Source organism: Salvelinus alpinus, chromosome 11, assembly GCF_045679555.1.
Source record: "Salvelinus alpinus chromosome 11, SLU_Salpinus.1, whole genome shotgun sequence".
Lineage (NCBI taxonomy): Eukaryota > Metazoa > Chordata > Actinopteri > Salmoniformes > Salmonidae > Salvelinus > Salvelinus alpinus.
The window spans coordinates 23,436,493-23,449,850 of record NC_092096.1 but is presented as its reverse complement, the minus strand read 5'-3'; the positions used below and the strand labels follow the sequence as shown (position 1 = coordinate 23,449,850).

The 13,358-nt window shown below is 47.9% G+C and overlaps 1 protein-coding gene across 1 annotated transcript in view; it reads left to right on the top strand.

Moving 5' to 3' along the window:
- Window positions 1-13,358, top strand: part of plxna4 (plexin A4) — a 559,926-nt gene that overhangs the window by 64,675 nt on the left and 481,893 nt on the right. The gene's annotated exons all lie outside the window — the stretch shown is intronic.

Below are 13,358 nucleotides of genomic sequence, written 5' to 3'. Positions count from 1 at the left end.
TGTTCCAAATGGCACCTTAATCCCTATGTAGTGCACTACTTTTGACCAGAGCCCATAGTGCACTATGTAGGGAAATGGGGTGCCATTCAAGGTGCAGCCGCAGTGGTCTCCGCCTGCCACACACTAATTAAATCTCCATACATGATACTAGCCCACAAAAGGTCAGAATCCATCACAATACATTATTCTTGGCTTAACCAAGTGTCTCTTCACCCAGCCGTTGCCCCCCTCGTTTTCTCGTTGTCTTCCGCCGCCGTTTTTGGATGTCTCAATTTCCACCCGGTTTCCCCTGAAATCAGCGAGTGTCATTTAGTTTAATTTGATTGTGTTCTCTACCCCACACAGATCTGTTGTTCCCCCATTGATTCTGACAGGTGGGATCATACATAAACATGAATTATGGAGAATAGCGCAATATCAAGGCTGCCTCTCCTGTCTGTGAGGTAGACAAGCCAACACAACACAGCCAGGTAGAGACTGCCTCTCCTGTCTGTGAGGTAGACAAGCCAACACAACACAGCCAGGTAGAGACTGCCTCTCCTGTCTGTGAGGTAGACAAGCCAACACAACACAGCCAGGTAGAGGCTGCCTCTCCTGTCTGTGAGGCAGACAAGCCAACACAACACAGCCAGGTAGAGACTGCCTCTCCTGTCTGTGAGGCAGACAAGCCAACACAACACAGCCAGGTAGAGGCTGCCTCTCCTGTCTGTGAGGCAGACAAGCCAACACAACACAGCCAGGTAGAGGCTGCCTCTCCTGTCTGTGAGGCAGACAAGCCAACACAACACAGCCAGGTAGAGACTGCCTCTCCTGTCTGTGAGGCAGACAAGCCAGCACAACACAGCCAGGTAGAGGCTGCCTCTCCTGTCTGTGAGGCAGACAAGCCAACACAACACAGCCAGGTAGAGACTGCCTCTCCTGTCTGTGAGGCAGACAAGCCAACCTAACACAGCCAGGTAGAGGCTGCCTCTCCTGTCTGTGAGGCAGACAAGCCAGCACAACACAGCCAGGTAGAGGCTGCCTCTCCTGTCTGTGAGGCAGACAAGCCAACACAACACAGCCAGGTAGAGACTGCCTCTCCTGTCTGTGAGGCAGACAAGCCAACCTAACACAGCCAGGTAGAGGCTGCCTCTCCTGTCTGTGAGGCAGACAAGCCAACCTAACACAGCCAGGTAGTAGTCTTCTTTGACTTTATAGAGCACAAAGACAAATATTTAATCTCTCTCTTCAGATAGAAAATAAACTTGTGGACGCACCACACCACACCACAACGCAACGCAATGCAACGCAACTCAAGCACACACACACACACACACACACACACACACACACACACACACACACACACACACACACACACACACACACACACACACACACACACACACTCCAAAAGTCCCACTATTTTGCCTCCCATAAACCATATTGATCTGCTGAGAGACTGATGGCATGTCTCGGAGAGATGACATCACCACCAGGCCCTGGCGAGTGTCGTCAGCTCCCCCCCCCTCTCTCTCTCTCTCTCTCTCTCTCTCTCTCTCTCTCTCTCTCTGTCTCTCTATCTCTCTGTCCCTCTCTCTGTCTCTCTCTCTCTCTCTGTCTCTCTGTCTCTCTCTCTGTCTCTCTCTGTCTCTCTCTCTCTGTCTCTCTGTTCTCTCTCTGTCTCTCTCTCTCTCTCTCTCTCTCTCTCTCTCTCTCTCTCTCTCTCTGTCTCTCTCTGTCTCTCTCTCTCTGTCTCTCTCTGTCTCTCTCTTTCTCTCTCTGTTCTCTCTCTCTCTCTCTCTCTCTCTCTCTCTCTCTCTCTGTTCTCTCTCTCTCTCAATTCAATTTCAATTCAATTCAAGGGGCTTTATTGGCATGGGAAACACGTGTTAACATTGCCAAAGCAAGTGAGGTAGATATTATACAAAAGTGAAATAAACAATACAAATTAACAGTAAACATTACACATACAGAAGTTTCAAAACAATAAAGACATTACAAATGTTATATTATATACAGTGGGGAGAACAAGTATTTGATACACTGATGATTTTGCAGGTTTTCCTACTTACAAAGCATGTAGAGGTCTGGAGACGGAATCTAAAACAAAAATCCAGAAAATCACATTGTATGATTTTTAAGTAATTAATTTGCATTTTATTGCAAGACATAAGTATTTGATACATCAGAAAAACAGAACTTAATATTTGGTACAGAAACCTTAGTTTGCAATTACAGAGATCATACGTTTCCTGTAGTTCTTGACCAGGTTTGCACACACTGCAGCAGGGATTTTGGCCCACTCCTCCATACAGACCTTCTCCAGATCCTTCAGGTTTCGGGGCTGTCGCTGGGCAATACGGACTTTCGGCTCCCTCCAAAGATTTTCTATTGGCTTCAGGTCTGGAGACTGGCTAGGCCACTCCAGGACCATGAGATGCTTCTTACGGAGCCACTCCTTAGTTGCCCTGGCTGTGAATCGGGTCGTTGTCATGCTGGAAGACCCAGCCACGACCCATCTTCAATGCTCTTACTGAGGGAAGGAGGTTGTTGGTGTAGATCTCGCGATACATGGCCCCATCCATCCTCCCCTCAATACGGTGCAGTCGTCCTGTCCCCTTTGCAGAAAAGCATCCCCAAAGAATGATGTTTCCACCTCCATGCTTCACGGTTGGGATGGTGTTCTTGGGGTTGTACTCATCCTTCTATTCCTCCAAACACGGCGAGTGGAGTTTAGAGCAAAAAGCTCTATTTTTGTCTCATCAGACCACATGACCTTCTCCCATTCCTCCTCTGGATCATCCAGATGGTCATTGGCAAACTTCAGACGGGCCTGGACATGCGCTGGCTTGAGCAGGGGGACCTTGCGTGCGCTGCAGGATTTTAATCCATGACGGCGTAGTGTGTTACTAATGGTTTTCTTTGAGACTGTGGTCCCAGCTCTCTTCAGGTCATTGACCAAGTCCTGCCGTGTAGTTCTGGGCTGATCCCTCACATTCCTCATGATCATTGATGCCCCACGAGGTGAGATCTTACATGGAGCCCCAGACCGAGGGTGATTGACCGTCATCTTGAACTTCTTCCATTTTCTAATAATTGTGCCAACAGTTGTTGCCTTCTCATCAAGCTGCTTGCCTATTGTCCTGTAGCCCATCCCAGCCTTGTACAGGTCTACAATTTATCCCTGATGTCCTTACACAGCTCTCTGGTCTTGGCCATTGTGGAGAGGTTGGAGTCTGTTTGATTGAGTGTGTGGACAGGTGTCTTTTATACAGGTAACGAGTTCAAACAGGTGCAGTTAATACAGGTAATGAGTGGAGAACAGGAGGGCTTCTTAAAGAAAAACTAACAGGTCTGTGAGAGCCGGAATTCTTACTGGTTGGTAGGTGATCAAATACTTATGTCATGCAATAAAATGCAAATTAATTACTTAAAAATCATACAATGTGATTTTCTGGACTTTTGTTTTAGATTCCGTCTCTCACAGTTGAAGTGTACCTATGATAAAAATGACAGACCTCTACATGCTTTGTAAGTAGGAAAACCTGCAAAATCGGCAGTGTATCAAATACTTGTTCTCCCCACTGTATATACAGTGTTGTAACAATGTACAAATGGTTAAAGCACACAAGTTAAAATAAATAAGCATAAATATGGGTTGTATTTACAATGGTGTTTGTTCTTCACTGGTTGCCCTTTTCTTGTGGCAACAGGTCACAAATCTTGCTGCTGTGATGGCACACTGTGGAATTTCTCCCAGTAGATATGGGAGTTTATCAAAATTGGATTTGTTTTCAAATTCTTTGTGGATCTGTGTAATCTGAGGGAAATATGTCTCTCTAATATGGTCATACATTGGGCAGGAGGTTAGGAAGTGCAGCTCAGTTTCCACCTCATTTTGTGGGCAGTGTGCACATAGCCTGTCTTCTCTTGAGAGCCATGTCTGCCTACGGCGGCCTTTCTCAATAGCAAGGCTATGCTCACTGAGTCTGTACATAGTCAAAGCTTTCCTTAAGTTTGGGTCAGTCACAGTCTCTCTCCCTCTCTCTCTCCCTCTCCCTCTCTCTCTCTCTCTCTCTCTCTCTCTCTCTCTCTCTCTCTCTCTCTCTCTCTCTCTCTCTCTCTCTCTCTCTCTCTCTCTCTCTCTCTCTCTGTGTGTGTTGTTCCCTTTTCAATGCTAATCATTCGGACTGTTTTAGAACACTCCCAAGGGCTCTATAGAAAGGGAGTTAAATCTAGTAGGTGACAGCTATTTCACTCTACATACCTATTCTCTGTCACATAGCCACACACGGACTGTGGAATGCATAATGTGCATCCAAACTGCAGATGGAAACTTCATTCAGAACCCCTGTTTTTAATGCTTTTTACCCAAGTACCCTCGCTAAGTGATTAGAGTCACAGATATGAGCATGGCTCCTTTGGGTCCCCAGGAGAGACTAGAATGAATGGCGTGTCTATTGATAAGAGTGGGATATTTTTCTCCTTATAAGCTCTATAAGCCCCTGGAACCAAACACCATGTATAGACCTGAACATTCTGTCATATCAACAAAGGCTCCAGCTGCAGGCTTGATGTATACTACTAGTCTCTCTAGACATCAGTGTGTGTGTGTGTGTGTGTGTGTGTGTGTGTGTGTGTGTGTGTGTGTGTGTGTGTGTGTGTGTGTGTGTGTGTGTGTGTGTGTGTGTGTGTGTGTGTGTGTGTGTGTGTGTGTGTGTGTACCAACTCCATTACCAACCATTTTAGGTCAAGCTCCTGAGCATATACAGCTCAGACCTGAGATTCTGTCCATTGACTCTGTATGGTTTCTTCTCTACTGCTGGGGTTGTTCTGTCCTCTACAGTATATCTGCCCAGTCAGCAGTGTGTGTACAATCCTCTGACAGTAGCAGCGGCAGGGACCTTTGAAGCTCCTTCCAAACACACGCTCTGAGAAGATGATGAACAGGGATGATACTGGAGGGAGAGGATGATGAACAGGGATGATACTGGAGGGAGAGGGATGATACTGGAGGCAGAGGGATGATACTGGAGGGAGAGGATGATGAACAGGGATGATACTGGAGGGAGAGGATGATGAACAGGGATGATACTGGAGGGAGAGGATGATGAACAGGGATGATACTGGAGGGAGAGGATGATGAAAAGGGATGATACTGGAGGTAGAGGATGATGAACAGGGATGATACTGGAGGGAGAGGATGATGAACAGGGATGATACTGGAGGGAGAGGATGATGAAAAGGGATGATACTGGAGGTAGAGGATGATGAACAGGGATGATACTGGAGGGAGAGGATGATGAACAGGGATGATACTGGAGGGAGAGGATGATGAAAATGGATGATACCTGAGGTAGAGGATGATGAACAGGGATGATACTGGAGGGAGAGGATGATGAACAGGGATGATACTGGAGGTAGAGGATGATGAACAGGGATGATACTGGAGGGAGAGGATGATGAACAGGGATGATACTGGAGGGAGAGGATGATGAAAATGGATGATACCTGAGGTAGAGGATGATGAACAGGGATGATACTGGAGGGAGAGGATGATGAACAGGGATGATACTGGAGGTAGAGGATGATGAACAGGGATGATACTGGAGGGAGAGGATGATGAACAGGGATGATATTGGAGGGAGAGGATGATGAACAGGGATGATACTGGAGGGTGAGGGAGGAGAGGATGATGAACAGGGATGATACTGGAGGGAGAAGGATGATACTGGAGGGGGACGATGAAGAACAGGGATGATACTGGAGGGAGAGGGAGGAGAGGAGAGGATAGGATGATGAATAGGTATGATACTGGAGGGAGAGGGAGGAAGGGATGATGAACAGGGATGATACTGGATGGAGAGGAAGATGAACAGAGATGATACTGGAGGGAGAGGGATGTTCCTGGAGCGAGATGGAGGAGATGGAGGAGAGGATAATGAACAGGGATGATACTAGAGGGAGAGGGATGATACTGGAGGCAGAGGGATGATACTGGAGGGAGATGGAGGAGAGGATGATGAACAGGGATGATGCTGGAGGGAGAGGGATGATACGGAGGAGAGCAGCAGAAAGAGGACTGAGGGAGATAGAGAGGAGGAGGATGAGAGACAGAGCGGGAGAGAGGAAGAGTGCCAGTTGAAGTGACGCTTGACTGAGCAGAGAGAAACATGTGGCGTAGTAGTGGATGGAGACGGAGCGGAGAAATGAAAAGCTTCCAAACAGAGAAAATGAAAGACAGAGAAGGAGTCAGCTGGCCAGTGTTTGTAGCGGAGGGAGGGAAGCGCAGAGGGAACGGCGGTGGGCGACGTTAGCGTGCAATCCTGCGCTCTGTCATGCGCGGCGAGCGGGATGAAGGGTTGCCATGGATCAGCGCTCAGACAGACTGCACATTGCCTCCCCATCACCAAGCTCTCTGCATGGGGCTGCAACTGTACAGACAACACTGTGGAGGGAAATAACAGTCTCAAGTTCAAGTCAAGTCCACGTCGGCAGCCAAGTCCCTTCAAAAATAGATTCCTGTCTCAATGGGACTCACTTGGCAGCCAAGTAGAGATTCAAATCAAATCAAATGGTATTAGTCACATGCGCCGAATACACCAGGTGTAGACCTTACAGTGAAATGCTGAATACAACAGGTGTAGACCTTACAGTGAAATACTGAATACAACAGCTGTAGACCTTACAGTGAAATACTGAATACAACAGCTGTAGACCTTACAGTGAAATGCTGAATACAACAGGTGTAGGTAGACCTTACAGTGAAATACTGAATACAACAGCTGTAGACCTTACAGTGAAATACTGAATACAACAGGTGTAGACCTTACAGTGAAATGCTGAATACAACAGCTGTAGACCTTACAGTGAAATACTGAATACAACAGCTGTAGACCTTACAGTGAAATGCTGAATACAACAGGTGTAGACCTTACAGTGAAATACTGAATACAACAGCTGTAGACCTTACAGTGAAATACTGAATACAACAGGTGTAGACCTTACAGTGAAATACTGAATACAACAGCTGTAGACCTTACAGTGAAATACTGAATACAACAGCTGTAGACCTTACAGTGAAATACTGAATACAACAGCTGTAGACCTTACAGTGAAATACTGAATACAACAGGTGTAGACCTTACAGTGAAATGCTGAATACAACAGGTGTAGACCTTACAGTGAAATGCTGAATACAACAGGTGTAGACCTTACAGTGAAATGCTGAATACAACAGGTGTAGACCTTACAGTGAAATACTGAATACAACAGGTGTAGACCTTACAGTGAAATGCTGAATACAACAGGTGTAGACCTTACAGTGAAATGCTGAATACAACAGGTGTAGACCTTACAGTGAAATGCTGAATACAACAGGTGTAGACCTTACAGTGAAATGCTGAATACAACAGGTGTAGACCTTACAGTGAAATCCTTACTTACGAGCCCCTAAACAACAAAGCAATTTAAAAAAAACCAGATATGAATAAGAGATAAAAGTAACAAGTAATTAAAGAGCAGCAGTAAAATAACAATAGCGAGACTATATACAGGGGGGTACCAGAGCAGAGTCAATGTGCGGGGGCACCGGTTAGTTGAGGTAGGATGTACATGTAGGTAGAGTTATTAAAGTCTCCTGAGGGGGAATAGGTTTTGTCGTGCCCTCTTCACGACTGTCTTGGTGTGCTTGGACCATGTTAGTTTGTTGGTGATGTGGACACCAAGGAACTTGAAGCTCTCAACCTGCTCCACTGCAGCCCAGTCGATGAGAATGGGGGTGTGCTCGGTCCTCTTTTTCCTGTAGTCCACAATCATCTCCTTAGTCTTGATCACGTTGAGAGAGAGGTTGTTGTCCTGGCACCACACGGCCAGGTCTCTGACCACCTCCCTATAGGCTGTCTTGTCGTTGCCGATGATCAGGCCTACCTCTGTTGTGTCATCGGCAAATTTAATGATGGTGTTGGGGTCGTGCCTGGCCGTGCAGCCATGAGTGAACAGGGAGTACAGGAGAGGACTGAGCACACACCCCTGAGGGGCCCCTGTGTTGAGGATCAGCGTGGCGGATGTGTTGTTACCTAACCTTACCACCTGGGGGCGGCCTGTCAGGAAGTCCAGAATCCAGTTGCAGAGGGAGGTGTTAAGTCCAAGGGTCCTTGGCTTATTGATGAGCTTTGAGGGCACTATGGTGTTGAACGCTGAGCTGTAGTCAGTGAATAGCATTCTGACATAGGTGTTCCTGTCTCAATGGGACTCACCTAGTTAAAGGACAGATAAATACCAGAAGAGAGTTCACGGTGCTATGTGTTGTAGCTGTCCCACGTTGTTATGATTGCATAATGAATGTGAATGCGTAGGCAGTAATGCAAGGTTGTTGTGCCCAGCATTCAATTTGACAGGCAAGCTATTTCACACAGTGGTAACATTGTACATAATTATGTGTTGTGAAGTTCATGGAAATACAGGTTTGCCGGTTGCACTGACCAATTATTAGACTACCCACCTATATTTGTTGTGTTGTTTTTATAGACGTACAGAGAAGTGGAAAATAAGTGATGCTTCATGGCTCTGCAGTGGTGGAGTGGTGTTGTGGGGAAACACGTCTACCAGTATAATGAGTGTCATTAACTTCCTGAACCAGCGGACCATAGGACTCCTCTTTGTGACACTGCAGGCCCAGATTAGGCCCAACATCAGAGAGCGTTGAACAGTGGATCTCATTCAGTCCCTTTAATCGCATTGTGCCACTCTCTCTCTCTCTCTCTCTCTCTCTCTCTCTCTCTCTCTCTCTCTCTCTCTCTCTCTCTCTCTCTCTCTCTCTCTCTCTCTCTCTCTCTCTCTCTCTCTCTCTCTCTCTCTCTCTCTCTCTCTGTCTCTCTCTCTCTCCCTCTCTCTCTCTGTCTCTCTCTCTCTGTCTCTCGCTCTCTCTCTCTCTCTCTCTCTCTCTCTGTGTCTCTCCCTCTCTCTCTCTCTCTCTCTCTCTCTCTCACTCTCTCTCTCTCTCTCTCTCTAGTCTGTGTCTACTGAGCCGTATGCCCAGTCCAGAAGAGAGCTCTCTTTGTACTGTAGCTGGCTGGCAGACAGAGAAATAGAGCTAGAGAGAGAGAGAAAAGGAGGGACAGCGAGAGGTCTGAGTGACCTGATTCCGTACTCTGTTTTTGGCCGTCGTTCAGATGCAGCAGAGCCTCTCATCCAGAGGCTTTTAGGAGGGGAGCCGGTGTCCTCCCCTGTGTCCTCACTCCACCCAGGGACTCTCCGTGTGAAATTGACCATAATGCGGAAGGAATCGTGTACCTGCAGAGGGAGGGAGCGTTAGACATGGAGTGAGAGAGGGAGGGGGCTGGGAGGAGGAGAGAGGGGACTGTAGGCAGAGAGAGAAAGAGATATGGAGGATGTGGGGGGGGGAGTAAAGAGAGTAGGGGGGAGAGAATGAGAGTAAAAATAGTTTGATAGAGAAAGGAGAGAGAGAGACAGACAGACAGGCAGATGGGGGCTGTTTTGAGGACTGGATATTATTTGAGTCTGGGTGACTGAGATGGGTGTCAAATGTCATGTTTTGTGCGGGCGTAATGAAAACGTGTCTGCTTCCTGAAAGGATGACAGACAGCAAGTATATTTCATTAAATTGCGTCGCTGCTCGGTGTGATTGGCATGTTAGGACGCTTCTCCAGAAATATCACGGCAGGTGTCAATAACTGGAGACGAGAACACACGTCTCGTTCTCTGTACATGCATGAGTGTTTGTCATGCACACACACACTCACACACACACATGCACACACACTTCTCTCAAAAGTACCCTCGTTACACCCTCCGAGGTATCAATCTGAAATTGGAGGAAAATGAAAGAAATGTTCGCCACACATCTTGTTGTTGGTCAGACGAACCATTCCCTCTCCCTCCTCACATCTCCCTCCGTCCCTCCCGACTTTCTCATTTCTCATTTCCTCTCTCATAGGGCGGTTAACCCCTGACCCCTGGGTGATGAGGCTCCTTTGTAACCGCCGGTAACAATGATGAAAATCAAGTCAAGGGGCAGTAGCCAGCAGAAGATTTCTCTTCTTCTCTCATCTTTTCCTCTTTCTATCAGAGGAGTAAGCAGCAGGAGGGCTATAGATGAGGGGTCCACTGCTCTACCAACTAAAGCTCCAGATATAAGGGTATCTGGGGATGGTGTGTTTATGTGCTCATGTGTGTGTGCCCTGAGCTATCGTCACGACGACAACGCCGGGCCAGGCTCTCTGTCTTGTGATGATGCATGGGCCGGCGGTAGAGAGGACAGCAGACAGGCCTGCAGAAAGACTAATGCTGCAGAAGGCTAGATGTGTCACATGGGATGACGCTGGAGAGACGAAGCAGGTACGGGGAGTAAAACATTTAATATAGAACAGACATGGAACGAGACAGTAACAGCGTCAGCAAACAGGTAACACAGACAATGCAGCAGCGGGAACAGAGCAAGGGAACTGACAAATATAGGGGAGGTAATAAACAGATGATGAGTGAGTCCAGGTGAGTCCAATATCGCTGATGCGCGGACGAGGGGAGGCAGGTGTGTCCACCGTAATAGATGATAGGAGTGAGTGATGCAGGGCAGACTGGCGCCCTCAAGTGCCAGAGGAGGGAAGAGCGGGAGTTGACGTGACAGTACCCCCCCTCCCCCCAGGGGCGCCTCCCGGCGGCCCACCTGGGCAAACCGGCCGAGACATGGGCGCTGAGCAAGCCGGTTGGGGCGTGGGAGCCCAACGATCTGGCAGGAGCGTGAGGCATGGAAGCCCGACAATCCGGCTGAGGCAAGACGCTTGTAGATCCCGCTGCAGCGAGGGAGACGTGATGCAGGGCAACCTGGCGCCCTCGAACACCAGGGGGGGAAGAGCGGGAGCAGATGTGACACTACCCCCCCTTCTAGGGGCGCCACTCGGCGTCCCACCTAGGCGATCCGGCCGAGACATGGGCACTGGGCGAACCGACAGGAGTGTGGGAGCCTGGCGAGCCTAACATCTGGTTGAGGCAAGACGCCTGACGCCTGTCGAGGGAGCCCGACAATCCAGCGGAGCGTGACGTGGGATGGAAACCAGCCAAGCCAACCGAGGCAACGCCCAGGAATCCACCCCGACGTCACCAACAAAAATAAAAACTAAAAAAACTTCTGGACCGGCTGGACGAATAAGAACTGACGATCCGGCTGAGGCCCGACGTGGGATATGCGCCATCTAAGCCAACCGGGGCAAGGGAACTTCTCGAGCCAGCTAGGGCGTGGAAGCCCAACAAGCAGGCTAGGCACCCCCGGTTCCAATGGTTTGTTTACATGCAGAAGCTTACTGTTACCGACTTTGGTTTATAATGTAGTTTTTCTCGTGTCTAATCTTTCATTAAGCAGAGAGAGACGCCAGTGTTTCTGATGTATTAGATGGACCTAGACACAACCCTGGCTGAGATGGAAGGTTTGAATCAGCATAATGGTATGCCAGAAATGATTTGGTCTTATAATATATGATAACAGGTGATGATTTATAACCTGACCAGGTGATGATTTATAATCTGACCTCAGGACCTTTAATCACGGGAAGGAGAACAACATCTCCAACTGTAATATCAACTGTCGTGCTTTTATTCTCACAATAATCCAGCGCACTGCCTCCATATTGTCACGATCGTTGTAAGAAGCGGACCAAAGCGCAGCGTGGTTTGAATACATTCTTCAATATTTAATGAAGAACACTTAAACAAACTTACAAAACAAAACGAATAAGACGAACGTGACCACTATATAAACAATGTGCTAACATGCAACATAACATAGACAATACCCCACCACCCACAATACAAAACAGGCTACCTAAATATGGTTCCCAATCAGAGACAACGCAAAACACCTGTCTCTGATTGAGAACCATATCAGGCCAAACACATAGAAATATACAAACCAGACATACAACATAGAATGCCCACACAGATCACACCCTGACCAACCAAAACATAAAACATACAAAGCAAACTCTGGTCAGGGCGTGACACATATTAACCAAATGGGACTGTCCAGCCCAAAGCCCACTGTTCCAATCTGTCCATACAGATGGAATAAGGCCTATTGTCTAGCGTCGTTATTCTGGTATCAGAAGCCATACAGCATTCTCTTTTCTTATGACAGGTGGACATTCCCCAGACTGCATGTCGTCCATTTTCCAACCCACCATTCTATCTGCATATAATAGTCATTTGGCGGTTGCTTATATTTTTCCTGTTTCACACATGAACAAGTGGGAAGTCATAAACGTGTGAATTGGAACTGCGTTTTTTGGCATAGCCGACTCTCCCCGAGACACCCTTGGAGAATGGTGTCACGTCCAGGGTCAGTCATTATCAATGGCGACCCTGGAGCAATTAGGTTTAACTGCCTTGCTCAAGGGCACATTTTTCACTTTGTCAGTGCAGGGATTCAAACTATTGACCTTTTGATTACTGGCTCAATGCTCTAACCGCTGGGCTACCTGGCACATATGGCTGGGCTACCTGACACATATGGCTGGGCTACCTGACACACATGGCTGGGCTACCTGACACATATGGCTGGGTTACCTGACACATATGGCTGGGTTACCTGACACATATGACTGGGCTACCTGACACATATGGCTGGGCTACCTGACACATATGGCTGGGCTACCTGACACATATGGCTGGGCTACCTGACACATATGGCTGGGTTACCTGACACATATGGCTGGGTTGCCTAACACATATGGATGGGCTACCTGACACATATGGCTGGGCTACCTGACACATATGGCTGGGTTACCTGACACATATGGCTGGGTTACCTGACACATATGGCTGGGTTACCTGACACATATGGCTGGGTTACCTGACACATATGGCTGGGTTACCTGACACATATGGCTGGGCTACCTGACACATATGGCTGGGCTACCTGACACATATGGCTGGGCTACCTGACACATATGGCTGGGCTACCTGGCACATATGGCTGGGCTACCTGACACATATGGCTGGGTTACCTGACACATATGGCTGGGTTACCTGACACATATGGCTGGGCTACCTGACACATATGGCTGGGCTACCTGACACATATGGCTGGGCTACCTGACACATATGGCTGGGCTACCTGACACATATGGCTGGGCTACCTGACACATATGGCTGGGCTACCTGACACATATGGCTGGGCTACCTGACACATATGGCAATTACAAAAGCACAGTAGCATGTCCAATTGCAAGGCATAACAGCTGCATAACAGATGAAAAACGAGGTGAGCGTTCCTTGTTTTTCCGATGATTTCTCCTCCCTAGAGGTGCAACACTGATTTGGCGTGGCGGTGTGAAAATAAGGAAGGCTCATTTTGTTTTGTT